The 27,395-nt window shown below is 33.9% G+C and overlaps 1 protein-coding gene across 4 annotated transcripts in view; it reads left to right on the top strand.

Annotated features, from left to right (window-relative positions):
* Positions 1-27,395, top strand: part of LOC141455326 (uncharacterized) — a 172,021-nt gene that overhangs the window by 37,985 nt on the left and 106,641 nt on the right. For 2 of the 4 annotated variants that reach the window (XR_012459198.1, XR_012459197.1), the window contains exon 3: positions 3,348-4,953. The exons of the other annotated variants lie outside the window; for them this stretch is intronic. The gene's annotated coding sequence lies outside the window, so the exon portion shown is untranslated. Of the gene's footprint in view, positions 1-3,347; positions 4,954-27,395 lie in introns of those variants that run through there. 4 annotated transcript variants of the gene reach the window in all.

The raw sequence follows: 27,395 nt of genomic DNA, 5'->3' as shown, positions 1-27,395 counted from the left end.
TTCTTCTCTCTGAACCCAAAATATCTTTAAATTCCACCTTGAGCCAACAGATTTTACTCCCTTAATAATAATTGGGAGGCCTCTTGAAAGACTTTGGGTAACAGTCTTTTCACCCATTTTTAGAATCCGCTGAAGAAGGGTGCCAATATCACTCTAAACGTAAAGAAATACCAAATAAAGAAACTTGTCTCCAGAAAATATATTTTCATTGGCCATTGCCGATGAAATCTGTTATTGTCGTAAATAGCGCATAGTTTTCTTTTAAGTAGGTCAAGAAAATCAATCTAATCTTTAACCCAAATTTCTAGAAGGTAATAAACTACAGTAACAGATTATTTATTTATTTTTTTTTTCTGATGAATTGGACAAGGCATGGAACTATAAATGTCTCTGGTAGTTCGGGCAGTTTGTGGACAATCCATGAATAGGTGATCTAGATTGTAAGAATGGCATTTCGGGAACATCCTAGAAAAGGAAGAAGTTAAAGGAACATCTTTTTCTATCAGACCATCAACCAAAACTTCAAAGAAATAGACTCGGTAGCAGAACGATCCAATAACATTAATACCAATTACCAACGCTACGTTTCAGAATACTAAACCGTTACCCCCAGCGTTACAGCGATATTTCTTCATATGTTTTCTCTAATCATTCATAAATAAAGCAAGACTAGCTCAGCATTTGTATTTATACATTAGAATGTATCGTCGTCAATTTTATAGAAGTTTATTACTAGTTATCTCACATTCACATCACACATTTATTATCATTAACACAGCTACCTCCAAATAACTCATCATCATCTCTCTCCCTCTTACACTGTTTTCTAGGTTTCTTAACGACATGATTGTTCCGTTCTGTTATTAAAACTGTCCGGTAGGACAGTTGTATAAGGGTTGATCGTCAAAAACTGCACGAAAAAGCGTAACGTTGAAAAACACCCAACTTTGACAATTTTTTTCTCTTTTTCTATAAAAGATAAAATTCCCAAATTTTCTTTAAAATATAGGGCAAACCCTCCTTTATGACTGTAATTTTTTTGCAACAACCCAGATCTAACAGGTTTTGAGAAAAAAGTTGCCGAAAATGAGCAAAAACGGCTTTTTCAAAAAATGTTGTTGTTCTTGTTGTTGTTGTTCTTGTTCTTGTTCTTGTTGTTGTTGTTCTTCTTCTTCTTCTTCTTCTTCTTCTTGTTACCTTTTTTGTAAACAACGTAGCGCCTAAACGCGGGAACCGATTTTCATGAATGAGGTGTCATTCGAGTCGGAATTTTATGTAGATGTGCCTTTTGGGGGTCTCGACGCTGTACATCGAATGGGAGAGGAGTTAGCCCCCTTTATGTAAGGCCCCTTGACTACTTCATACAATAACAATTACTTTAATCGAAGAATGAACTTAAACCGACGATTTTTATTTAAAAATAAAAATAAATTAATAAAACAAAATCATTGATGTATGTTGGTGTAAGCATTTTTTAAAAAAGGTTTTGAATTTTTTAGCCTCATAATTTTTTTTTATTTTTTATAACGTTTTTCTTTTTAACCTGAAATTAATAGTTTGATTATTATAAATAACTAGATGTTACAGTCAATCTACAGTGCTACTTGAACATATATTTTGTAGACGAAAATGGCCAGCATGAGGGTCTGTGACATCTAATAAATTCTAAAAATGTGAAGGAAAAGTTAATGCAGTAAAATTACTTAAATCATATCAATGAAGTATAAATGAAATGATGGGTACTTGCTGATTTGTGTACCTTTTGGCGTTTAATCAACCCTTATACTTAACATTTTAAACTGTAAGTTTTTGTTAAGGAGATTGATAAATAATCTTTCTTTTAGAAATTATGTACTTTGTTCGATAAGAGCTGATCACTTTTATCAGAAATCTTGTCTCAAAAAAATTGATGTTTTTGTAAACTTCGCGGGAAGCTGTTCTTTTAAGCTCTCTTTCAAGTACTACCTGAGAGCATCGCCCAGTTATTCCACAACTACATTTTATTTTGATGAATCGCATTTATTCTAAAAAGAGGTTTAAAGTTAAAAAGGTTTGTGCAAAACCAAAAGCAGAATTTTACTCAGTATATCTTAATAATCCTTTAATCTTAAGTTATACGAGTAAAAGTTCTGATAATTGCAAGCGGAGAAAATCCAAGAGGGTAACACTGATTGTTTTCATTCATTTTGACAGCCCCCGAAGGTAAAATTTGAAAAAAGAAATGAATCTACATCTTAGATTATAGCTTCAAAATTAGAATTTAGTCACTTTTCTGAAAACTGATTACAATAAATAAAACTTCTCAGTAGGCTTGGCTGTCCACTTTGTTAAAATTCAATAAAAATGATATAAATCGCCTCGTCAACAACACAGTTTCACGATTAATTAAAACTAAATTAGCGAGTAGCCTATTGGAGTGGGTGGTTGAAATAATGTTTTAGGTTGATGTATTCTGTGAGAAAAGGCTGAAAAAGCTTCTGTATTACTGGATTTTAAAGCTTGATAGTCAATAAGTTTGTGCCCAATTCTCTGGAATTTCTAAAGCAGTAATTGAAAATACTGATGTTTCTGAAACAAACTTTGTTTTTTAATCCAATTCCTGGTAACTTTTTTTTAGTTTACCTTTAAAAAATACAAACTTTTAAAAACAGTTTACAATTTAAAAAAAATCCTCATATAAGTTAATTTTGCGAAGCATTCTCACTGAATCCGTTCAAGATAATTTTCAATTATAATGATTACCTTCATGGCCCATTACGGCCCTAATCGATTTCTTTTCAATTATGAATGAACGCTGTCCAAAGTTGTGAATAGCTTTTATGCTAATTAATTCATAACAGTCAGCTAATAATCGATTCATTGATATATTTACTTTCACTTCTGAAAACTTAATGTATGAAAGTGACCTTACCACCTTTCTGTATTTTTCTCCGCAAAATTTTATTAAAATTGAGCTTTTATAGTTAATTATAATCAATCAATCCAATCAATTATAAGCCTATTACAAAAGTTACGATTTTTCAGGGATAAAACTGAACAAAAAAGAAGGAACTAACTTGTATAAATCGCCAGTAGAACCTTAGTCTAATTTCCACCATTAAACACTTCCACTGCCAGTTTGATTTGTCATTTATATCCAGTTCTGAATTTTTATTTATACATCACACATTTTATTCTAGACAGACAAACTTAATTCAAAGGGTTTTTGTATAAGCCTCTAGTTAATAATTCTGTTCTTTTTCTCTAAATGTACCACTTTGCCAACTAAGCGACTGGCTGCACTTAACTATGTACTTTTCTAGCAAGTTCATATTCACTTTATAATTGTGACTGCATTCTGTTTTTAGACTGTCTTGGAGAAATGAAGATCTTTATTATATTTCCTTGGTTAATGGAAAATGCAGAAAATGTGGCAAGGATTTAATCCCATTTTACAATTCCAGAAGAAAACAGAATTTATAAATCGTAATCAAAATTGTTCAGCACATTAAAGCTCTATTATTCAGCGGTTACAAAATACCGGACATCACTAATATTCAAGGGAAATGGATTACCTGGGTAGTTTTCTAACTCTGCTATTGTGCCCTTTTTAGAGGAATTCCTCCTTATATGAGGAGAATATCGTTTCCTGGACGCTAGATTACACTGTTTTAAGTTAGAGGTAGTTGTAATTTAAGGTTTTAATAAGTTATTGGTTAGTTTCGATCTCCGCATAGTTAATTCTATTGCCTTGCGAGGTGTACATTAATAAAGGAAGTTAGAAATATTTATTAAAAAATGCTTTGGAATTTTTATTTAATTGAGAACCATCTACTTTGATTCAAATGAATCAATTTTTATCTTTAATTAAATTTAATTCTCTAATTAAATAGAGTATTTAGAATATAGAGTGAATATAGTATTTTTGTTACTTTAAAAAAATTATTTAATAAAAATTAAAAATAAAACAGAATGAAAATACGAAATATTGAGAGATCTAATCTGTCATCTTTACAAACATTGACATCGTAATAGAACCCAACTAATTGCTTATTTCCTGCATATATCGATTGTCACTGATCTACCCCTGTATTGCTTCCATTATAGGAATTAATGTGCGGAAATTGATATCTATGACAAGTTATAGTAAACAAACTGAATCAAATTACAGCAGAGTTTTGTTCTATTTCTTTAAAAAAATAATGTAAGGAAAATGATAAAAAAAAAATATAAAATTTTATTAATAAAGTAAAAATATTAATTACGCCTGAAAAATCTATCTAATAAAATCTATTAAAAACTATATTCTCTGCAAGGACATTTAAAGAAGGAATCTTAAAACGCTGTTGTTCCTCGAAAATCGAAAAATATATATATATATATTTTTTTTTTTATTATTATTATTATTTACAAGCTTATAGGTAAATACCTTTAGCTGGGAGTTGTAACAAAAATGTACAAACAGTAAAAATAAAAATAGAAGTAAATAAATGAAAAATACAAAATAGAAAAATAAAATAAAGCAAAATAAATAAATAAAATAGCATTTCATTAATATAGTAATAAAATAAAGGAAACTATTCTTTATGAGGTAAACAAGTGGATAACTAAAACATAACTCATAGACACATGTACATGAGTGAAAATAGCTTAATTAGTTAAACATAAATTACTCAACAGTCATCACTCTAAGAGCAAAGAACTTCTGAGCTTCAGAGCTTGGTGCATAAAACTGTAAATATCATTAATTTGCTGCACACTATTTATGTCTAACAGCTTGAGAAGGTTATCATTTTTAGATTCATTTGAAGAATGGTACGTGTAGAGAAAGTGACTTCTGACGGGTAACAGTGAGGTACATTCAAAGAGGAAATGAACAATTGAATCTGGAGAAAAAGAGTTACAAATGAGGTAAAGATTCTTTTCATCAAATTCATAACAGGTTTCATTAATATAGAACCTTGCCTTGGACAAATTGCACAGCCTTAATTGCGCTACCACTCTCACTTTTTTAATATTTACTTTCCAATCCAGATATGGCTCTGGTAATCCGAGTGTAGCTAAGGATCTATATAAACAGTTGTATTTGGAGTTGAGAATGAAATCAATGTCCTCACTGACACATTTATTTTTATATTTGTTAATAAGGTTGTAAAATTCCTTTCTCAGTACAGCAGCACTTTGACAGTGAAAGAGATCCAATGAACCCACAGAGATGAATATATTTTTCAAATTGGAGACCCAGTTGTTATCCTTACTAGAAAACGAATTATCCAAGTTAAAGAGAGCGTTATAAGAGATTCTGAGCAAACGAGAGTGAGGCATATCTAAAATTTTAATAAGTAATGCAAGCATAGACTGAAATACAATTACTTTAACTGGGAGAAGATTGATTATAGCCAACGGCCATACCACGTTGAATACACCGGTTCTCGTCCGAAAAATATAAAAATTGGGGTTATGCAAATTTTGGATTGTCCGGATGGTGATTTAAAAGGCAGTGGAATTTGCGGTATCGAGACTTGATTAGATCAGAGACAAAAGGGATATGAAGGTCAGTAGGAATGGTGAGGTTAGATATGCAGTTTGGTGCAAGGTAATGATTATTATTGAACAAAAACAGAAAAAATAGTTCCTTTACAGAGAAACAAATTTAAAAAAACAAATCAACTTAATAATGCTAATTCAAGAGAAAAATACAGAAGAAAACTTGAACTAATAAGTTTAACACAACAACAATAATTATAATTAACTCACAAAAGACTAGTCCCAATTCAAAATAAAGTTCCACACTTGCAATGTACCCTGCCATGGCTGATTGTAATTGTCCGTCCTCTCTCAGCCTTCTTGTTAGATGACACAACCCAGGTACTACTTCTTTCCTGCTGCCTTTCGAGAAATAAAAGTTCTTCGCTCGGTAATTTCCTCTTATTCGAAATTGCAGAGGGAAGAGCAAAATTCGCCTGAATATTTCCTTTCCTTTCAATTTCTTCTCGAATCTAATCAAAAAGATATACCTCTTTTTTCTTTGGCCGAAGGCGTCAGACTCTGTAACTAACACAGATGCCTCGCGTTGATTGTTTTCTTTTTTCTCGCTGCCCTCGTCATTCAGAATTTTCCGTTTTCGATTGCAGTGTCTGTAGGTATGCGTTTGGAATTTGAGGGTTTAGTTTGAGCCCAACATTTCTGCTCCGTATGTTCATATCGGTCTTAACAGTGTCTTGTAGATTTTGATCTGCGTTCAGTTATTCTAGAAAGTAGTTTATAATGTCTGTTCACATCTTGTCGTTTCAGTCGAGTATGTGGGTTAGTCTCTTGTCGAAGTCCAAACGTCAGTTGGAGGAATTCTAAATCTATTATAACTTTTACTACAATCATTTTTAAGCAAAATTCGGGTCAGTGCAGTTCTCGCAAATAGTGTACGCTCTTCTGTAACTTGCCTTATCACTGTATGATACGGTTTTGGTAAATGGTAATGGTAAATTGTAAGTTTAAAATATTATTCAAATGTTGGAAGTTTGTTGAATATTACTTTAATATTTATTTACTTGCCGTAACAGAAATTAATTTCTAAAGAATATTACAGCCGCAATTCTTCTCCTAAAAGTAGTAAGTGAAAATAAAAGCTGAAACTATAAATAGAACTATGCAAGTGTAAAGATATACACAATAGATATGCCTCTGTTAAACCAAAATATATATTTCAAATATCGCCCGGTGAATAAAAAGCACAAAGGTTAGCTTTTAGAAGAGCAGAGGGCACTTTTGTTTCGAAACAGGACTCCGTATGTTTGTAAGTAGGTGCACGCACACGTGTAGAGTGCTTTTAATTAAGCACCACTTTGATGGTTCAGTCTCTGCACGAATGGGATTCGTTTCAGTTTCCACCAGATAACTCACTAACCACTCGTTCTCCTTTTACAGCTCACTACCGCCCTCTAGTATTAAAATTTACATATTGAAGTTATGCATACATACATGTATAGTATGTGCACCCAAGCACAAACAGAATTTATAACAAGGAATTTTATATATACCTATTATTCAATAATTTTTTTTTTCGTTTATTTTTTGCTACAATCAGCGCGTTGGCGCTACGAGTATAAGTAACAGTGATAGCAGAGTAACAAATGAAGCAAACGAGAGGAGAACTTACCCACCAGTAACACTCCAAAACATTAGACTGTTAGTCACTCTCTTCACTTGAGAGGAAGATCACGAGGCCATACTATCTTTTAAGACGTCTTGTCGGGTTGTCAGGAAAAGTTCTTGAAGAAAGATTTTTGTGCTAGAGGATTTATATGAAATTGCAGGCTGAAATGGAATTTTCTGAATCGTGTTTTCTAGCGACTTGTGCGATAAAAGAAATGTTAAGGTCAGTGTGTATAGTCAGGTTGGAGAAATAAAATGGAGCGTGAACAATAAATAAAAATATTTTAGATTAAAGAGATTAGAGATTGGAGCGTTTGGTTGGACCTCTCAGTTCTATTCTATAAGCCCAGATGGGTTTTAAAATAGAAGTATAAATCAGTCTTTTGTTGACCAGAGAGTGTTTAGATCAATCGTCTAAGAGTCTTTTAAGTAGTCGATAGCGTCTGTTTAGTTCTGTTCTTTTTAGTCTAGTGTGGGGGAATCAATAACTTAAGACTGTTGTTTAATAAAAAAGAAAATGATTTTTGAGGAATATCGAGGTGCGGTCATCAATAGATAAAACTTTTTTGCTTTATACCAACGTTTCGGTAATTTTTACTACCTTCTTCAGGGTCTGTACAAAAGGAATATTACACTAATATAGATAAAATTGAAAACCAAAATAAAATAAACAATGAAAATATTTTTAAAACATGAAATTAAATAGATAGATAAATATAATAAATAAATATTTGGAATGTTTTTCTTTTTCAATTTTATATCTACGAGGGTCGTTTGAAAAGTCCGTGCAAAAATAAAAACTACTTAATTTTTTGGGGTAAAGCTTTTTTATTTTTCAACATAGTCTCCTTTTAGGCTTATACACTTCGTCCAACGCTGCTCTAGTTTGTTGATCCCTTCCGAATAATAGGATTTGTCCAAGTCTGAAAAATAGCCATTCGTTTCTGCAATCACCTCCTCGTTTGAATAAAATCTTTTTCCCGCCAGCCATTTCTTCATATTGGGGAACAAATAGTAGTCCGAGGGAGCCAAGTCTGGAGAATAGGGGGGATGTGAAACGAGTTGGAACCCTATTTCCATTAATTTTGCGACCACAACTGCTGAGGTGTGAGTTGCAGCTCGGTTTTCAAACGGTCCAATAACGATGAATAATATGCACCTGTAATAGTTTTACCCTTTTCTAGATAGTCGATGAGGATTATTCCTTGCGAATCCCAAAAGACAGTCGCCATAATCTTTCCGGCCGAAGGAACGGTCTTTGCCTTTTTTGGCGCAGATTCTCCCTTGGTAACCCATTGTTTAGATTGTTCTTTGGTCTCAGGAGTGTAGTGATGTATCCATGTTTCATCCACAGTGACGAAACGACGCTTAAAGTCCTGCGGATTCTTCTGGAACAGCTGCAAACCGTCCTTGCAACACTTCTCACGATTTCGTTTTTGGTCAAGCGTGAGCAATCGCGGCAACCATCTTGCGGATAGCTTTGTCATGTCCAAAAGTTGATGCAAAATATTATGTACCCGTTCATTCGAGATGCCCACAGCACTAGCAATCTCACGCACTTTCACTCTTTTGTCATCCATCACCATATCATGGATTTTATCAATGATTTCTGGATTAGTAACCTCAACAGGGCGTCCAGAACGTTCAGCGTCACTTGTGCCCATATGGCCACTCCGAAAATTATGAAACCACTTATAAACTGTTCTAATCGAAGGTGCAGAGTCACCATAATGTTTATCAAGCTTCTCTTTAGTCTCCTGAGGCGTTTTGCCTTTCATAAAGTAGTGTTTAATCAACACACGAAATTCTTTTTCGTCCATTTTTTGAAAATCACTCGACTTCCTCGATTCAAACGAATGCCAAACCCAAAGAAATGGACCGATCTGGCTGAAACTTGGTGTGTGTTCTTCCAAGAGATGCTACTAACTAAACATAACCTCGATACGCGCCAGTAGTGCTATCTCTCTGACTTTGCACGGACTTTTCAAACGACCCTCGTATATTAGTGTAATATTCCTTTTGTACAGACCCTGAAGAAGGTAGTAAAAATTACCATAACGTTGGTATAAAGGAAAAAAGTTTTATTTATTGATGACCGCACCTCGATATTCCTCAAAAATCATCCATCAACAACGGTTGAAAAAAACCAATACGATCATAAAAATCCTTGAATCTACTATCAAGGTTCAGTTATTTCTTGAGCCAGTGATTAAACCAGTAAAATTTTTTATTATTATTTTTTAAAATTTATTTTGAGCGATGAGCCTTGCTTTACCTTTTCTCTATTTCTAACTATATTTTCACATTTTGCACTAATACCGAAGAATTTAATCAAATAGCACTTTAAAAAGAATCCCCAAGTGCGTTGTCTTTTCTAGTATTGCCCTAATGTCTACTTGCCTGGAATATATTACAAATAGTAAGCTACCAATCTAAGTTTATTCAGTTAGCTTACCCCAAGTTAAAATAAAACCATCGGAACCTTTTTTAAAAATAAAATAAACTGCTGAATAAGCTAGATATGGTCGTAATCGACATAGAAATTATGAAAACAAGTATAATCGACATTGCGGTACCTAGTGAAAGAAACAATTCGTGAATTGAGAAACTTAGAAAAAACTAGGAACTGGCAGTGGAGCTGAAACCAACAAACGACTAAAGATAGCTAACGATTAATATCAGCACGAATTCTACATCACCAAAACTACGGTGGAGAGGCGTTAGGACAGATTAGGGCCTCTCTCTCGCGAGAATTACAGATGCTCCGAAAGCTGCATTACTGGGGAGTGTTAGAATTTTCAAGAAAGTATTTGGTATACCAATTAAATGATTTTAATAATACAAAAAAGTCACAGAGTTGTTGGGTATTTATCCCCCTCGTACGTTTGTTTATTCCAGTAATAATATCTGTAGAGATGAAACAATGACAATGAAAATGAGCTTAAGCTTAATATATAATTTACGATGAGCTTGACTACAAGGCTAATAAGGAATGTAGCATAAATAATTGAAGAATTCACTGTTCATCTGTTTTTTTCCTTTGTTATTGGCCTCTTGAGCTAGCAAATCAGCCATTTACATTCTTCTTTCGTAGCTTCTTTAGTATATTGAATGTTTATAGAATTATCTTGTTGTTTGTTATGAACTCAAAGAGTTCTGTGTAAATGCTGCCATCATCAGCTGCCAGTTTAGTATTAATTTGGCAGGTAACGGACATCCAGAGGTTATCACAGCCCTCCTTTAGTTATCGTTCACTTCCTTTAGTATTGTTAGCACATTCCCAGGATTAGATGGTTGGCGTCTGCTATTATTCCAGAAGTACAGGAACACTTATGAGATGTTTCCAATCCCAATCCTGGCTAGATGGTGCGGCGATTTAATTGTGATTAAACTTCATTCTAATGACTGCGCTAACAAACTTCCTGTTGTAGTTTTTGTATCTGTAAAACCAAGGTCTTTTGGGGACACTAGATTGTATGGCTGTGTAAAATTGGGCCTTTTCTCGCCTTTGACAATTCGTATATCCGCTGCCATTCCGGTATAGCACTCCGCTTTTGCATAATTTTTAATATCGGAGACTAACATTGAGTATGGAGATGTATGTATATTGTAAGGAGATCTGCTTCCTTGTTATGGTTAAATTCTTAAATAATTAATAATAGTTAATAGGCAACAATTTCGTAAGAAGAAGAAATGTAATCTGAAAGTGCTGGATTCCAGCGTAGGATTCCAGTGTACTTACCACTGAGTGGACCAAATAGTTTGTTGTCAGTATTTATTATTCTTCATAGTTCTGTATTGAAAACAACGAGGAATTTATTTATAAAAGTTAGGAAAACTACAAAATCTTATTAAATCAAAAGTTAGAAAAAAGTAACTGTAATATATTGAATCGGCTAAGTGATAAATAATAAAGAAAATTAAAGTAAAAATTGTTAGCCCTTGTTAAAATATATTTAGAACATTGAATACTTTTGGAAAGATAGGTGAAGAGAGGGGCCGCCGGATAGTGTAATTAATCTTTGCCAGTTTAATTTTTTTTTTATGAAACTCAATTTTTGGAAGGGTAAGGCTGGGTGGAGGGGTGGCTGATGGTGAAAAGAAGAAGGGTAAAGCCAACGAACCGAAGTAGATTTAAAAAGGGTTAGGAGCAGGAGCAGGAGCATGCTTGTCATCGCAGTCCTATATCTCACAGCAAAGTAGATCTCGCACAAATTATAATTTTCTAACTCGCAGTTTGTGAGTCTGTGGGTTAACTTGTCCCAACAACATATTAATTTATAATTAGCTTTCTTGTTTTCAACTCTTTTTTTTCCATTTATAATTAATAAATTTTTTCTGGCTCATATTTTAAATATTTTATTTTTGTTTTTATTCTGCATAAAAATTACAAGCTGTAGGAATATTTATTTTATTACAATTAATAAGTTCTAATAAAAGGACCACTTTGCTACTAAATTAATAATTGCAAAACTCCTGGGTTCGAATTCTATAATTAAATTTTAAAATCTATTTTAGAAGCCAAATTTAAAAGCACAGATAACTTCAATCTTGACTGTTGCGTGTTTTAATTAGACGTTCGGGCGCCACGGTCGTCTATTTCGGGTGGTTATAGGGTGAGTGATTTTTTTTTCAAATGTTGTAACACGAAAAATTTACAGTAAAGTATTTTTGGTATCCGCCTGTCCATGCATCTGATCGGTAGTTGGGTATAAAGCCCACATTAATTAAATTCAAATACTTTTAGACACTCCTAAAATTCTTGCTTTTATGGTAATATATATATTTTTTTCCACTTTATTAGTATATTTACAACTGCAACAAATATTGCATCAAGTAAATTTGATGAAACTGGTTAAGTTCTCATGAATGTTATGTAAGAGCAACCACCTATTGATGGAACTCTTTCTCAGTGGATATTGCACTCACATTAGTAGGTCTGTAGGCTACTTCCGCTTCAAGCAACCAGGAGGATTATCTGGAAGGTGAGGAGAGGAGAGCTGTTGTACAAGAGGATGGAGAGCTAGGAGGCTGTGAAATTTGCGGTAGCAAGACTTTATTAGGTCAGTGACGAAAGGGATGTGAAGGTCAGTGTGTATTGTAAGGTTAGAAATGTAGTACGGAGCATTCAGGATTTTCCGTAGGATTTTAGACTGTAGTGTCTGCAGGCGTTTGGAGTTAGAGGGTTTGGTTGAGCTCCACATTTCTGCTCCGTATGTCCATACGGGTCTTAACAGTATCTTGTAAATTGTCAGTTTGTGATTCAAGTCGAGTTTGGATTATAGGAATATATTTAAAAATATCAGATTGTGTGTGCACAATACAGACAAAAACTTAATAGAACGGAGCTCAAATTTCTTTACACAAATCCTTCTCGCAAAATGGATGAAAATCCTTGTTATACGGGTAAATGAGTAAATATACAACAATTATTTTATCGTCAGCTCCAAACAATAGTAATTTGTGCGAAAAATGATAACTTTTCTCAAGATTGTCAAATACTGAAAGATAACGGGATGTAGTCGTACTAATTTACAAAGAATAATTTTCCTATAACCGATTAACTCCACTTATTGAAATATCTTAAATTTAAGTGTCCAAGTACTTAATTCAACCGTAACTTTTTATATTTATAACGAATTTACCAAATACGAGATTAACACTATTATACGGCAAAAAATGTTTTGGCCATTATATAATAAATAATTTATTTCAGAAGATATTTTTATTAACTCCGTGCTCTAATGTAAATCGTTGCAATAATTCAACTAAAATTCATGTAGCAAGCGCTGAATGATAACGGTTAATTTATTTGAATTTAAATTATATACGGAATTGTGATAAACAATGTACATTATTTCATTGTATTTCTCCATTTTTTGTTTGATGGAGTTAATCGATTTGTGCAGTAAATGGCTCATATATCCAATGAGCTTACGTAAATATTTTAAAGAAAACGTCTTTAAAGAAAGACGTTTTCTCTCTCTCTTTTTTCAACTTAACAGGTAACCCCCCTCCTCCAAATATATAAAATAGTGGCATTTTTCTTTGTTAATCATAAATCATGGAGCATTTTAAAACAAAGTAAAATACGACATCTAAGAGTTGAGCCTGGAATAGAAACTTCAATGGTGAAGTTACAAAACGGGGTATCTCCTGGGATTCTCTGTTGTTCATTGTAGGTATCAAAAGCTAAAAAGCTTGTAATATCTCTTGTGCAGCATCTACAGTGGCTTTCCATTAAGGTTCATCAAAAGCTAATGCAAACCAACAGCTTAGCAGGGGAGCAAGCACTCTCATTTTAAACGTTTGAAAAATTAATTACTCTGTGAATTGTCTCCTTAAAGTGAATTATTTAAATTTGCACTAATTACACGGCTTCCTTCAATGTTTAAGTAATAAGTTTCATCATCTTGGATAACAGAAAAGCGAGGTATCCTCGTACCAGATTTAAATTTAAAAAATATGACAAAAGCTGAAAACTTGTATTAGCAAAGTGACATTTCTGGTTGGCTGATTTTGATCTGAAAGCTTATTTTCGAGTTTGCTTGTGACAACTAAATAGGATCTCCAATTGAAACTATCGGCGATTTATATTACTTCGTTGATTATTTTGGTGGCTGGCCTCTTCTTACACGATTCAGGAAACACCCATACAGAGTGGGATTAATTTACCTTCGGAACCCACTTTGCGTAAACTTGGTCTGGCTTTTCATGTTATGTTTGGTTGCGTTTACCATTTGTGTTAATGGTATAATGATTTGGTTATTTATGGCCATAGGAGATTATATCACAGAAAAGACTGGTGAGCAAAGAAGTGGAGGATATGTCTAGAAGACCTCCTAATCTAGAAGATAGTACATGTCTCACTGGTTTGCTGGTCCTTCGAAGCGGGACACGCCTCTGGGAATTTCGCTGAAAGTTTGGTAAAAAACCACTTCTTCAAGCTCAAACCGTATACTTTAGCGGACTCTTACCTTTATTTACTTTAATAAACACGATCACAATACTTCTGTTTTTCTGAAAGAGGAGAAGAAGCAAAAAATAAATAAACTGAGGTAAGGGGATGTCCATTATATTCCCGTAGTGGATGTTTTATAATTTCGATTGGATTTTGAAGAGGATTACACGATGGATAGTATTGGGATGAATAAGAGTGGATTCTGTGGGCAATATTGTTTTGATTAATAAAAAAACTGAAAGGGTTAAATGAATGGATTAACTCAACAAAGCGTTCATTGGATTAACTAAAACCCAACTAATACTCACCTGGATGCTGAGCGAAAAAATATGTTGTTCAATATTATGGAAGTTATGATTATTCTGGTCTCTAAAGTAAAAGCACTGAAAAAGCTGTTTCAAGTAATAATCAAAAAAATAATAAAGAGAAATTAATAAAAATGCTAGATGGAATGCTATTTGTTGAGCTTAAATAAGGAAAAAGTGGAAGAAATATCTGAGACAGAACTGAGAAGGTAGGGCCGCATCAAGAGGAGAAGAGGCGAATTGACAATAAAAGATCTGCCAACACACCGCTGGAAGTTTGAATCCATAAAAGCTTTGAAAGTCGTCAACTTGCTTGTACCAATTGGATGGATCACCTAACAATAGTTTAGAAACTAATGAAATGACGAATTTGTTCGTTCTGTCCTGGGCAAGCGTGTCGTAATTAATTCCATCCTCTTCACAATAAGATTTAAACTCTTGGTTACTGACTGAAGGCTTTACCCCTATCTCACATTAAAAGCATTGGATTTTTCAGTTTTTTGTCTGTATTTCTAGTTAGCTTATCTTCTCCTTGCAGTTGTGGGCTTAATTGGATCGATCCAAATTAATTTACTAAAACCGCTAATAACGGCTATAATTCTTCGCTGTCGATTTTAGAGATCCCAAATGGTCAATATGATGAAGTATGAAGCGACAGATCTTCTTTTGGCAAGGGGTTTTCAGTAGTACTTTCTCCTTCTCCGTTATACTGTTTACCATTATGCAATATCTCGATGATCCAGCTTTGGTATCTCTTTGGGCGCTCTTGAGCGTAGTGTCCTTCTTCACGGTCTCCTCTTATTACCTTAGCTTGCATGTGATCAGGTGGACATAGCAACTCTTTCCTTTTTGTAGCTTCTATAAAATACCATTTCTCGCAAAATAATTCCCTGAAACCACCATCTGTATCTTTTTTGTTTTTCTTTTATAACCTCTTTCAATGCTTTGATCGCGTCGTCACTATCTTGATCTTTTTGCACCTTTAAGAGGACGTTATCTACTAACACCATTACCGGGTATCTACTCAGTAAACCGACTTGTGACATTCCACTGCCAGTTCTATGTTCGATAGTACAATACTCTAAGATGTATGATTAGACCTTTATTTACTTTTTTAATCCTATGTCGCAGAAAACAAAAAAATATGTTTTCATTCATTCTTTCAAGAATTGAATGTTTACAATAGGAACAGTTAAAAGTCTCTGTTTATAAATTGATAAAATATTTTTAGAAATAAAATTGGAAAACGCGAGAAAATGAGTTGAAGAGACTAGCGCTCATGACGGCAATAAGCCTCATTATCTTAGAAGTTAAATTTAAATACTTTGAACAATTTGAAACAAAAAGAAATAATAATCACAATTTAAAAAAAAAAAAATTATTTCGTTATTTACAATTTGTATATGAATTTGAGAATGAAGCATAAATGGATGCGTGAAAGGCAGGAGGAGAGAAACTGCCCAGCGGTAGCACATATGATTTTTAGGCCTTCAGACTGCGAGGATTGTTAGGGATGTCAGAGGTGGCGATAGACTGTACTAGAGGATTGGAGCAAGTGGAGAGAGCAGTATGGAATTTTTGATATTTAGGCTTGGCGAGTTGGTCTATGAAGGGAATTTGAGGTCGTAGTGAAGAGTGAGGTTAGTCACGTAGAAAGGAGCGTCAACTATCTGTCTAAGGAGGAGTTTTGATTGAAGTGTCTGTACAGTCCCTATGTTTGTAGGTTTGGCTGAACCCCACAGCTCTAGTCCGTAAGTCCACATAGGTTTGAGGGTAGTACTGTATATTAATCGTTTGAGATCAACGGGTAATTTGGACCGTCGTCCAAGAAGTCTGTAAAGCAGTTTCGCACGTTTCGTCATTGCTTATCTTTTAAGTCTAGTATGTGGGTTCCACGTGAGCCGTTTGTCTATGTAGAGGCCAAGTTAGTGCACCAGATCTGTACAAGGAAGAGGATTGCTGTTGAAGTGGACAGTGGACGAAGAGGATCCCCTCCGGAGAGTAAACGTGGCATGCTGGTATTTCTGTGAGTTCATTTTATTCCGCCACTTCTTGGCCCAGGATTCTATTTGATGTAAGTGTGTCTGTAACTTGTATGAAGCTGATGAAGGATGTGTACTTGTGGCTAGTATGGTTGTGTCGTCTGCATATGTACAGAGTAGTGCAGAGGGTTATACAGGTATGTCTGATGTGTATACTGTGTAGAGAACGGGGCCAAGTATACTCCCCTGCGGCACTCCCGCCCCCACTGTGGAGAAAGAAGAGATTGCGGAGCCAATACTAACTTGGAAGAAACTATCTGAGAGATAGGAGCGCAGAATGAGGTAGTATGTTGAGGGAAGAATCACAAAATTATAAATCAATAAAGAGAAAAGTAAGTTTAATTCGTGAAATATTGGAACTTAATTCTAGCAATGAGAATTTACGTCAAACCTTAGGGAACCCTTAGTTGAACTCAATCAACAATATTACGGTTTATTAATTTTATATGTTTGATTGTGAAATTAATAATTGATAAATAATTCTAATTATTTATGAAATTTATAATTGATCAATAATTCTAATTATTTATGAAATTTATAATTAAATTAATATTTAATAAAGTCCTTGGAAATATAATTGTAGTTGTTATATATAATTGTTAGAAATAATTGAACGTAGTTCGCACGTGGACAGTAAAAATTAATTATGAACTTTATGTACTTATTTAATTATAAAGCGTAGTTTAACATGTAATAAAATTGTATAAATAACCTAAATTAATGAATATTATAGTTAATTAAGGTTGCTAAGTGATTATTATTTTTATCTACAATTACCATGTACAGTTTTTCATAAATGTGCAAAAACATACTTGTACAAATATTTGTGGCGATTGGTAGCCCATTTAAAATTAATGTAAGTAAAAATGGTGCCAATATCGGGCATTTGAAATATTTATCTCACATATTTTTGACTGCTTGTGAACAGCATTTCTTAAGTCTTCCATCTTGAATTCTAAATGATTTTTTTTTTTTTAAATAATCGTCTTAGATCTGCGTAACTGCCAAAGAGCGAATTTCTTTCATTAACTTGAAAGGTTTTATTGGCATGCAATTCTTTAAATACCTGTATTAACACATTTTTTTTAAAAAAATCTGCATACTGGTTTCAGAGAGTGGGTTATTTATAGATAGTCAAGTACCTCTGCATCTAATGAAGCTAAGAAATTATTGAATTTCTTAGCTTCATTAATGAAATTTGGGATATCAAATTGCGCATCAATTTGTTAAAACTAAGTGGTAACTTGAGGATGGATTGCAATGAGCGCATTAACATATCGTACATCATTATTGTCTTCTTGACAGGTACAGAAATATTTGCATCTTCAGCATACAATAATGTTTCTGAGCTCGAAACGCTCGATCTAAACGAGCATTAGGATGTCTTCTAGCTATTTTTGGATAATCAAACAGTTCCAGGATGAAAGCCTTGTTTTAACCCGTTAAATATTTATCCATCTTACCAAATAATTGTAAAATTATTTACTTCTCAATCATATTTTGTTGCAATAAAGAAATGTGGTACATGAAAACACAATATCAGGAATATGGATAGGAGAAGACACCCAGTGTTGTCACTCCTCAATATCGTGTATTATACTACGCTGCTCTTCTGATGAGAGTAAATCATGGGGCCATCTTTTCTTCAATCTCCTTAGAGGATCACCTGGTATTGCAGAAGAAGATAGGTGATGTTTTAGAGTGTTAGGATGAGCTGCTGTAGAGGAATGAAATTTGAGAAAATGACTTTCGCCAGATCTTTAACAAAAGGGATTTTGAGGTTAGAAATATTAAACGGAGCGTTCAGAAGTTTCTGTAGTAGTTTTGACTGTAAAGTCTGGTTGCACCAAGATATTTCTTAACGAGCACTTTGTTTACTCCATGTGTGTAATGTATTGACTAGGTTAGTTTGTTAGTCTGCCAGAAATTCTTTCTAAGATCAATTCCCTGCCAAATACGAGTATAATTACTCCAAACTAAAACAAGCATTAACTTTGATTTCCATTTTCAGTATCGTTACTAAATGTATAACAAGTTTAATATTAAATATTATAATCAAGTATTTGTAAGGCTTTGTTAACATTATTTAAATTATGTGCGTATTCTCATCCAGCAAGTAATAATGCGATCGTAAGATTTGCTTCACTTTGCGTTTAAAAAAAAATGCGTTTAGATATTGGATTTTAAATAACTCTTGTAAGTTCAATGGAAAGAAAAAGCTTGAAAATATCGTTATAACTTTACTAAAACAACAATTATTATTAACTTATTTAAATACAACCAAAATTCGTCATGTAATTGGATTTGGCACTGAGATGGTTGGGGCACCTAGAAAGAATGGATCGTGGGAGAGGCCCACGCAAAGCTTTTGAAGGACATCCTGGGGGGAAGAGACCGCGGGGTAGACCACGACTCCGTTGGCTGCAAGATGTGGAGGATGACCTCCAAAAAATGCAGATTCACCAATGGAGAAGAAAGGCAGTAGATCGAGAGGGCTGGTCTAATCTGCTTAAGGAGGCCAAGGTCCTACAAGGGCCGTAGTGCCAAAGGAAGAAGAAGAAGAAGAAGAATTTGATTTGGCCTTTAGAATGCATCATCTTGCACTGAAATTGCAACTGCGGCATTTTTCCATTTTACATACTCGTATATGCTTTACTGGTAAGAACTTCGAAGAGTGGATAATAAGACAGTACCAACTTCTACGTCTACAACTAAATCAAGGGCTAAGGGCTACAGTTTCGTTTGAAAGGTTTACTTTATCGACTTGATAAAAGTCCTCCTCATTCCTCATTCCGCTCATACTTCGAAATATTATTCTGACAATCGACTGCCTTGTAACTGCAATTCTAATTCGATCTAGTAATTATTAATATGAACCCAGACAATATTACAGAAAGAAGGTAAACGGTCTTAGCAGGCCTGTTTACTGTATACCTGACCGGCTTCAGACTTTTATGTATCATCAGAGCTGAATTAATCAGTTTGTTGTAGAGATTTCGACTTGACTGATGTTCCTATCTCGTACTAAACTGTCTGATTTAGATATTAAGCAGCACTGCGGACATGGCCATATTTTCAATTACATTACTGACGTTTATAAACCCACGATTAAACCAGATTCATTAAACGGTCCCTCAATACCCGCAGTTTCTAATTGTTCTTGTTTAACTAAAAACAAGATGGCCTGAGATTAGCTTCTAACTGTCTAAAGAAGTACATTGTTACATGGAATAACCACTGAATCTCTCAGGGAATCATTATTTACTTAGCAAGTATAGCTACCACAATACTCACTCCGCCAGCTCAAAGAAGCTTTTCGCAGCTGGTTTTGAAGTTGGCGTATGCAACAATATTCACGCTGTTTTTTTGGTTGATGGTGTTGCAAGAGGCTGAAGACGTTGATCTATTGTATTTTTTTTCTCTTCTTTTTCTGGGACAGCGTTGAAAAAAGAGTTTTTATTCTTTGGACAGAAATAGTGATTGTTTTCCGTTAAAGTTATGACATAAAAATAATATCCACAAGCGTCTTCTACGCTACATTCCGGCTCAACATAGAAGTGTAGGGCTCGTAGGTACATCTCATGATTATGAATTTTAAAGCGTATTACTTACAGAATTTTTTTTTTTTTTTTACATTTAAGTAAAGAATTGGTTTTCAACAAATATTTGCTTCTTTGCTACAAAATTCATAACTTGATGAATGCTTCTTTCCTTTAGGCCATCAATTGCCTTTACCAAATTCTTCAATGCGCTAAACTTTAACTTCGGATGATTACGAATGTAAATTTCGAAGTTGTCAATATCTTGACTCAATCAACAGCATATTTAGGTAAGTTCTGTAATCTTTTTCTCCAAGTTAGCCTAACGAAATTGTTTTCTGGGCCACGAGGGCTATAAATTTTAGTTTAAGCCCTATTTGAAAAAAATAAAATAATACAAAACTAACTTTACTTCTTGCCTACATTCATGAATTTGTTTAAATCTTTACATGAAATATTACATCATTTTAAGCTTCCTTTGTGCGCGGTACGTGCTTACACAGCATGGACCAGGGTTCAGCTTTAGTTTCATCCGTGCTTTTTCAGCCATAGAAGAGATATTTCATATTAACAAATAGCTTTGTACTGTAAGGGCTGTTATATGAATAGAGCTAGATTTTACAATACAGTATTTACATATTAAACCAAGTCATTCAACTTTTTTGTTAACAGACTAACGATTCATCTTTAAGGTGTATACCACCTCGCTGAGTTTCTTTAATGACTGACTAAACGATTACCTTATTATTTAAAATTAAAATAATTGAATATATAAATTTAAAAAAGTGCTTTTTGAAGACATTATTGAACTCTTCGGAAAACTTTAAAAGATTAGGAGGATATGTCGATTTGCTGATTCGACCAAAACTTTAGATCGATCATTATTTTGTTATTGTGTTGATACTCACGAACACAACAAAATCAACTTCTTAAAAAACATTTTCTTCATCTAAACACATTTCAAAATGTACATTTTCATTTTCAGTGAAATCTGCTAGGAAAGCACTACACTCCCTTAAAAGCAGTAAAAGTAAGCTAAAACTAATTTCCTTTTAAAAATTTTCCTGGATCTTTAGTTATTCAAACTGCTCTACAATGTAACAGCACTTTGAAATTTTCATGAAATTCAGTGCTGATCTTTGCTTAACGAGAAGTTCTGATTATAAAGTTATTTGCGACTGTCCAAAACCTTATGGTTGGTGATGAATTCATATAAGTTTTAGACTGAAAAATATGAAGGCTAAGAAATAGCCTACTATTTACGAAAATTGAATCTAATTTATTACAAAAACCCTTTTTTTTTAATTTTTTTTAAGTTAAATATGTGTTTAATAATCATTATTACAATTACAAACCTATATAAATCCAATATGAGAGAAACCATATTTTGTGGCGGTCAGACGAACTATATGTATGGAATGAGTCGGTAGAGTATTATTGGATTAGCGGTTTGAAAAGTTTCTATTGTCGTTGGCTGCTGTCCTGTAACCATTGTGGTTTTAATTAATACCATTATTGTCGACTTTGACAGAACTAAACAAAAATAAAGCAGATATATTTCAACTGAGAATTCCATTTCCAATGAATACGATATTAATTATTGTCCATTTGATTATTATTTAATTTTAATAAAAGTGTTTTTTACTTATAGTTTATAGATGTCATTCTAGAAAAAAGGTTTAAAAGAATTAGCCACAAAGTCAGACAGGGCAATCCACTAATCTCTGCTAGTGATCTGGGAACAATACCAAAGTTTTCCGAACAAGTAATCAACCCCGGTGCCCCTCATGCCTTGTATTTCTATTGTAACTTAACATTTTTTTTCTGTGAGGTTAATTTAACTGGATTTGAGACTTTAGCTCATGGAAAGACAGAATGTTACATGTTTGTCAATTTGTGAAGCATGTACTGTGCCTTCAAAGGTGCCTCCTCAAATATAGAGAGCAGTTGATAACCTCCTGGCTAACCTGGCTTGCAAGTCTGAGGAGGCACCTTTGAAGGCACAGTACGTGCTGAAAAAGCTGCGAAAGTGCATTATTTGATAAATTAAAGAATAAGTTTGATCCTTTACTTGAAAGATATTGATCACTTAAATATGTTGCAGGAGGTTTCCATTTTTTTTTGGTAATTAAACGCAACTCTCCCAAAATTACCAAATAATTATAAAACCTTCTTGTTTGTAACAGATGTAAAATTAATTTTTAGCCATTTTGTGTATGCTTGAGAACATCTAAAGCTTTTAACATTTGATTTTTCTTAGAAAATCACACGGAAAACTATTTATTTCCCGATATTAAGAAAAATATTAGCTTTACTGCCTTGGCAATATTTTCAGAAGAGAGGGGATGAAAAAATTCATAAAAATGATCTATCGCGTGCTCTTCTTTCTCTTTGATAACAAGTTAAAAAATTGAAATATGATTAAAAACATCAGATTTTGAAATGGCCTATCACCTTTAACTTTGAGGTTTCTTTCACAACTTTGTATACTATTTAAAACTGTAAATGAAAATGGAGGTCAACTGCGAACCCTTACTTTTGGAAGTGGGTCTGTCGCGTACGCGATCAGGAATCTAAAATCAAGTCACATATTCTGAAACTAGAGATGACGGGCAACAAATTTTTCCTCTGCTTTTTTTGCTCAGATCAACTGTTTAAGCATGAAATGCATTTAAGCCGTCTTAAAACGAACATCCTGTATATACAAAAGGAGGGCCTATGTACTCTCCACAACCATGAGATTTAATTTGATACCTACTCCAAACTTAATATAAGGCAAAAACCTTACAACATAGAATTAAATTATAGCAGGATATGTTTTAGCCTTTTGTGCTTATATTTTTTATAACTAAGTGAACTTAAGTTGTAGTCTACAATACTTTTTATATGTGGGTAGGAACTGTGCATACAGGAAGTTACCAATTTTTCCGTGGCCCTATAGATAAATGTAGACACGCTGGCAACATCAAGTGCTGCAAGAATGTTTGTAGTCTATGGGTGTCCACCCGGGATATGACCCAACTAGTCTTAAGCATTTGTTGTGAACTCTTTGTAACTTCCCATAGTTGGTGCAACAAATATTGGACCACACAGGAGCCACATATAAGAGTACTGGACGGATATAAAGATAATTCAATTTAGAGTTACACTATAGTTGGTATCCTCAGAAAAAAATAAAAAAGAGATACCAGCGTTCAAAGGAAATCTAATAATCTTAACTTTATCTTAGAATCTCCGGTGTATGATTTCTTTTGTCTTATAACCTTTTTTCTTCCAGATGTTTCGCATTCCAAAGAACAACAAATTCATTGAGCTTGATATCGTTTACGAAATATTTCTAATTTCAAGTACATTATAAGATGGGTTTTTGTACTGAGTACATTCATCAGTAAAGTAAAATGTAGACTCTTTTTTTTTCCTTCTGGGCATCAGAAAACCCAGGATTTGTGGGCATTAAGAAGATGAAGGAATTCTCCGTCCATGCTTAATTTTACTTTTACAGCGATTCCTTCAAGAAGTTCGCCTCAATTCAGCTGTTCTTTCCATAATATCCTATTATTCCAATCACCATCTCCCAAATCACTGCCCATCATCTCCTCTTCGAACTCCTCCTGTCATTGACACGCTGGTCTTCTGACCCTAGGATGTACTGATTTCTAGGAGAAAAGGCTTTAAGTCACTAACTAACAGGTCTTCAAGGAGTTATTATGTATTAATATGTTGCATACTGGCCTTAAATAAACACCCCTCCATTTTTTAAAATCTAAGTATGTATATGTGAAGAGGAATCCTGATTAAATTCAAAGGGATCTAAGAGGCTTCTCTCATCTGCAAAATATTAGCTTACTGGGCCCTAAACTGAAAACTGAAACCCTAAAAACTATAGTTCTGAAAAAATCTACCTGTTGTCGCTTGTCACTTCATTCAAAGAAACGAGGATAAAATGAAAGCATATTGGACAGTAGCTAACTTCCCTGGCGTCTTAAGCAAACAGTATTTTATGTTCGCTATTACAAGAGAACGTTATAAATTTAAACATTGCAATAGGCAATGTTTTCAGAATCGTTCAGACAAAGAAATAAATCATTTGTCTAAGAAAATTGCAAAAACCTGTACATTTAATTTTTCTTTAAAAAAAAAATTGTTTTTTGATGATTTAATAATCTTCAACTCATAAATTAAATAACATCATGTGCCCGCAAAGTTTACCAAGTTCTCGGTTTTGGGAAAGAAGACATTTCTGGGAGTGTAATCAACTGTAATCTTTGGTGAGGAATTTTCTAGAATTAAGTTGTCGTTTAGGTTTTTTATTATTATTATCTAGAAGAGTAAGACAAGATGTACCCAAGCTCCGCTGTCCAAACATGGCTAATGTAATGTTATTACCTAATTATTTCAACGTTAACACACACAGATGACAGTACAGCATCACAGAATCTGTTATGGTCATGTGCTTGTCATTTTCTATAATAATTCTGTTATTTTTGTACAATTTTTTTTCCTCCTCCATATTTGTTTCTTCTTACTTTATTATTTATTTACAGCGGGGCCCCGGTCGGTAGGTAAACTGAGTTGTCATTATTAAGGTTAATTTCGGAACAGTTTTTGTTTTGGACTGGTTTTGGCTGAGCCTTTTGTTTAGGTTTTATAAGACCTATTCAGCCATTTCTATCCCACCCCTCCACTAAAATATTCCTGATGAACTTATTTAATGGCCTTCCGATCTCAATCGCATTCCTGATTGATTTCTTTGCTCTATCTAATTTCCATTCAATATATTCCGAACTCTAATCATTCTCCAGTTAAATTATATCTTAAATTCACTCCAGTACTAAAACTCGAATGCCTTGGAAATCATTCCCTTCATTTATTTTGCCCATAAACTACGTCAGGCAATGGATCTTAAGTAATCCAACTTCTGCAATCCCAGCTTATCACTTATACCGATCCTATCAAATTAATGCCTACCGTTCTTAACTGTTTCTGTTTCTTGATCGCCGCATCAGCCGATAAGATATTCATATCGCCGGGGAAATTGAACATGGCAATTTTTTTTGTTTTCTTTTTTTGGCATTGGCTTCCGCCATGCAGCCAGCATCGTCTAGGTGCTTATCACTAGAATATCACTTACTCTCCATTCTTACTTGTAAATACATTCGCTTCACACAGTCATCCCTCTACTATATACAACTATTTACATAAACAGTACTCTGTGCTCCTGCCATCCTTATAGCTTAACCGAAATTAAAATCACGTAATCCTTCTCTAATAATTTTCTTCCATTCATTCTATAACTTCTAAATACATTCATATTTCATTGCTAGCTCTGCTATAGACTTAAGCACATATATGTTGGTGGAGAATATTATATCTTCGTAGCGAAATGGTGCATCTAAATACCTGTATATGTCGTCAAACATGGCAATTTTTGGGGTACAATGAGAAGTCAGCAGTATAAATTGTGTAAATGGAGGAACGAGGACAGGAAATAAGGCAGAAAATGGGCATAATGATCAATGGGGATGATCGTTAAAGATTTTAGGTTGAGGACGGAGGATTTCAGTATTTTAGGATGTAGTAATGAATGAAAAGCCAGACACTCTTGTGTTTCCGGGTACCAGATCCGGTCAAAGGTTGAGAAATGTCCAGCAAGACCCCATGCAGTACTGCTTCCGCTCTAGGGAGGTTGTAATGTTGCCTATCCCTTTTAGCTTGATAGGTGGTAGAGTGGTTAGTATGGAAGCCAAACTGATGAAAAGGAGTTAAATGGAGGAGAAATAAAAATATTATGCACGGTTTAGTCAAAGTTTTTCAAAAATTTTCCAAGCAATCGAGGTAGACTAATGTAAAAAAAAAAGAAAAGTAAAATAAAGTAATCGCCTATTTTTTCAGGCGAGGCTTAACGTCCAACTACTATTTACTAGGTGACGTGGACGGAGGCGAATAGCAAACGTACTTTACTATTTCTCATTTAACCATTAAATAAAATCCAAGGCCAAGACCGGGAATCGAACCCAGTACCACAATGCATATTAGCTTTGCAGGTCTCGCCTCTTAACCCGCTCGGCCACCGTGGCGCCTCAGGTAGACTAATGCTTCTGTATGAAAAGCTGGTAATTAATGGAGTTGCTGGGTTTCTGGTCCAGGAAATTGTCAAAATATTTTCTCAGTGATCCTAAATTGATTAAAATTTGGTTTATTTAGCATGAATTCAGTAAATAAACAGAATTTATTTCAAAATAACAATTTTAAAGATCAGTTCTAATTTAAACCAGGGTACGACCTCTGTAAAGCAAAAATTCTTATTAAATTGAATTATAAGATGAAGTACCACAAATATATGTGTTTATAATAAGAAAATAAAAAATAATAGAAAGGCAAAAATGATTCTTTCATTACATAAATTGTAATAACAATGTTATTTTTAAGATGTTCCCAAAGAGAAAGAAAACAAACTCCAAAATGAATTTACCAGGGCGAAATATTGTCTTCTTCTTATGTCTCGATGGAAATCTAAATTAAAACAGAAGTAAATTTGGATGTACGGATGGTGGAGTAGTTTTTAATTTTAGAGAATAAGAAATACAAAATAAAAATCTTAAAAATGGAGACAGTTGTATGGACGAAGAAGAAAATTAGTGTTTCTTTTTAATTTAAGTTCTTTCTTTCTTTAACTTCCGTCACTGAGAATAAGAAAACATTTCGAGCAAATCTTTTTTGGCTTTCTGACAAACCGAGGGTGTCTACCATCTCACTACTTTTACTCGTGTACAATTTTTTATTTGATTGAGAAATTTTGTTATACGATATGATTTTACAAAAGATTGTTCTTAACTGACGACAGAGAGGAACCCTATAAAGTATTGAGGAAGTGGAATGAAAATATCAAGAATACACCCATGAGAAGAGGCGCTACCAACAAATCTGGGAAGTATGGTTGAATTGTAGAGCTAACTACATTCGCCATAAATATCTTGGGATCAATTTTCCCGCAAGAGATGTTTCAAAGAAATAAAAAAATGATTGTTTATTTTTTAAAGAAGCTGCATTCCAATTATATTAGTTAAAGTCAGGAAAGAGATTAGCTTTACGGTTAGAGTATTGGATTCCCACGTCGAGGTCCCGGGTTCGAATCCAGTTTCTGACCGGAGGCCGACAGTACACTGAAAAAAGCTTCGTGCGCCTCAAATTTTGACGCGCCTTAAATCATAAAAAAAAATATCAAATTAGTTTTCGAAGTAAATTATCGTTTGGATATCGATATCTATTCTATTAAGTCGCATTACTGCTTAGCCAATTTGCATCGAATCAGCAAATCTAGCAATGCCACTACTTCTCTGACAAAGTACCTTAGTAATATACACCGCTTTAAACCACCCCACATTTTACTAATAAAGTACTTTAGAGGGGTGTTGTT

This window comes from Rhodnius prolixus, unplaced genomic scaffold (assembly GCF_049639745.1).
Source record: "Rhodnius prolixus isolate KJV_2025 unplaced genomic scaffold, Rpr scaffold_4, whole genome shotgun sequence".
In the NCBI taxonomy this organism is placed as follows: Eukaryota; Metazoa; Arthropoda; class Insecta; order Hemiptera; family Reduviidae; genus Rhodnius; species Rhodnius prolixus.
The sequence above is the reverse complement of the archived record's forward strand: the minus strand, read 5'-3'. Positions and strand labels throughout refer to the sequence as shown.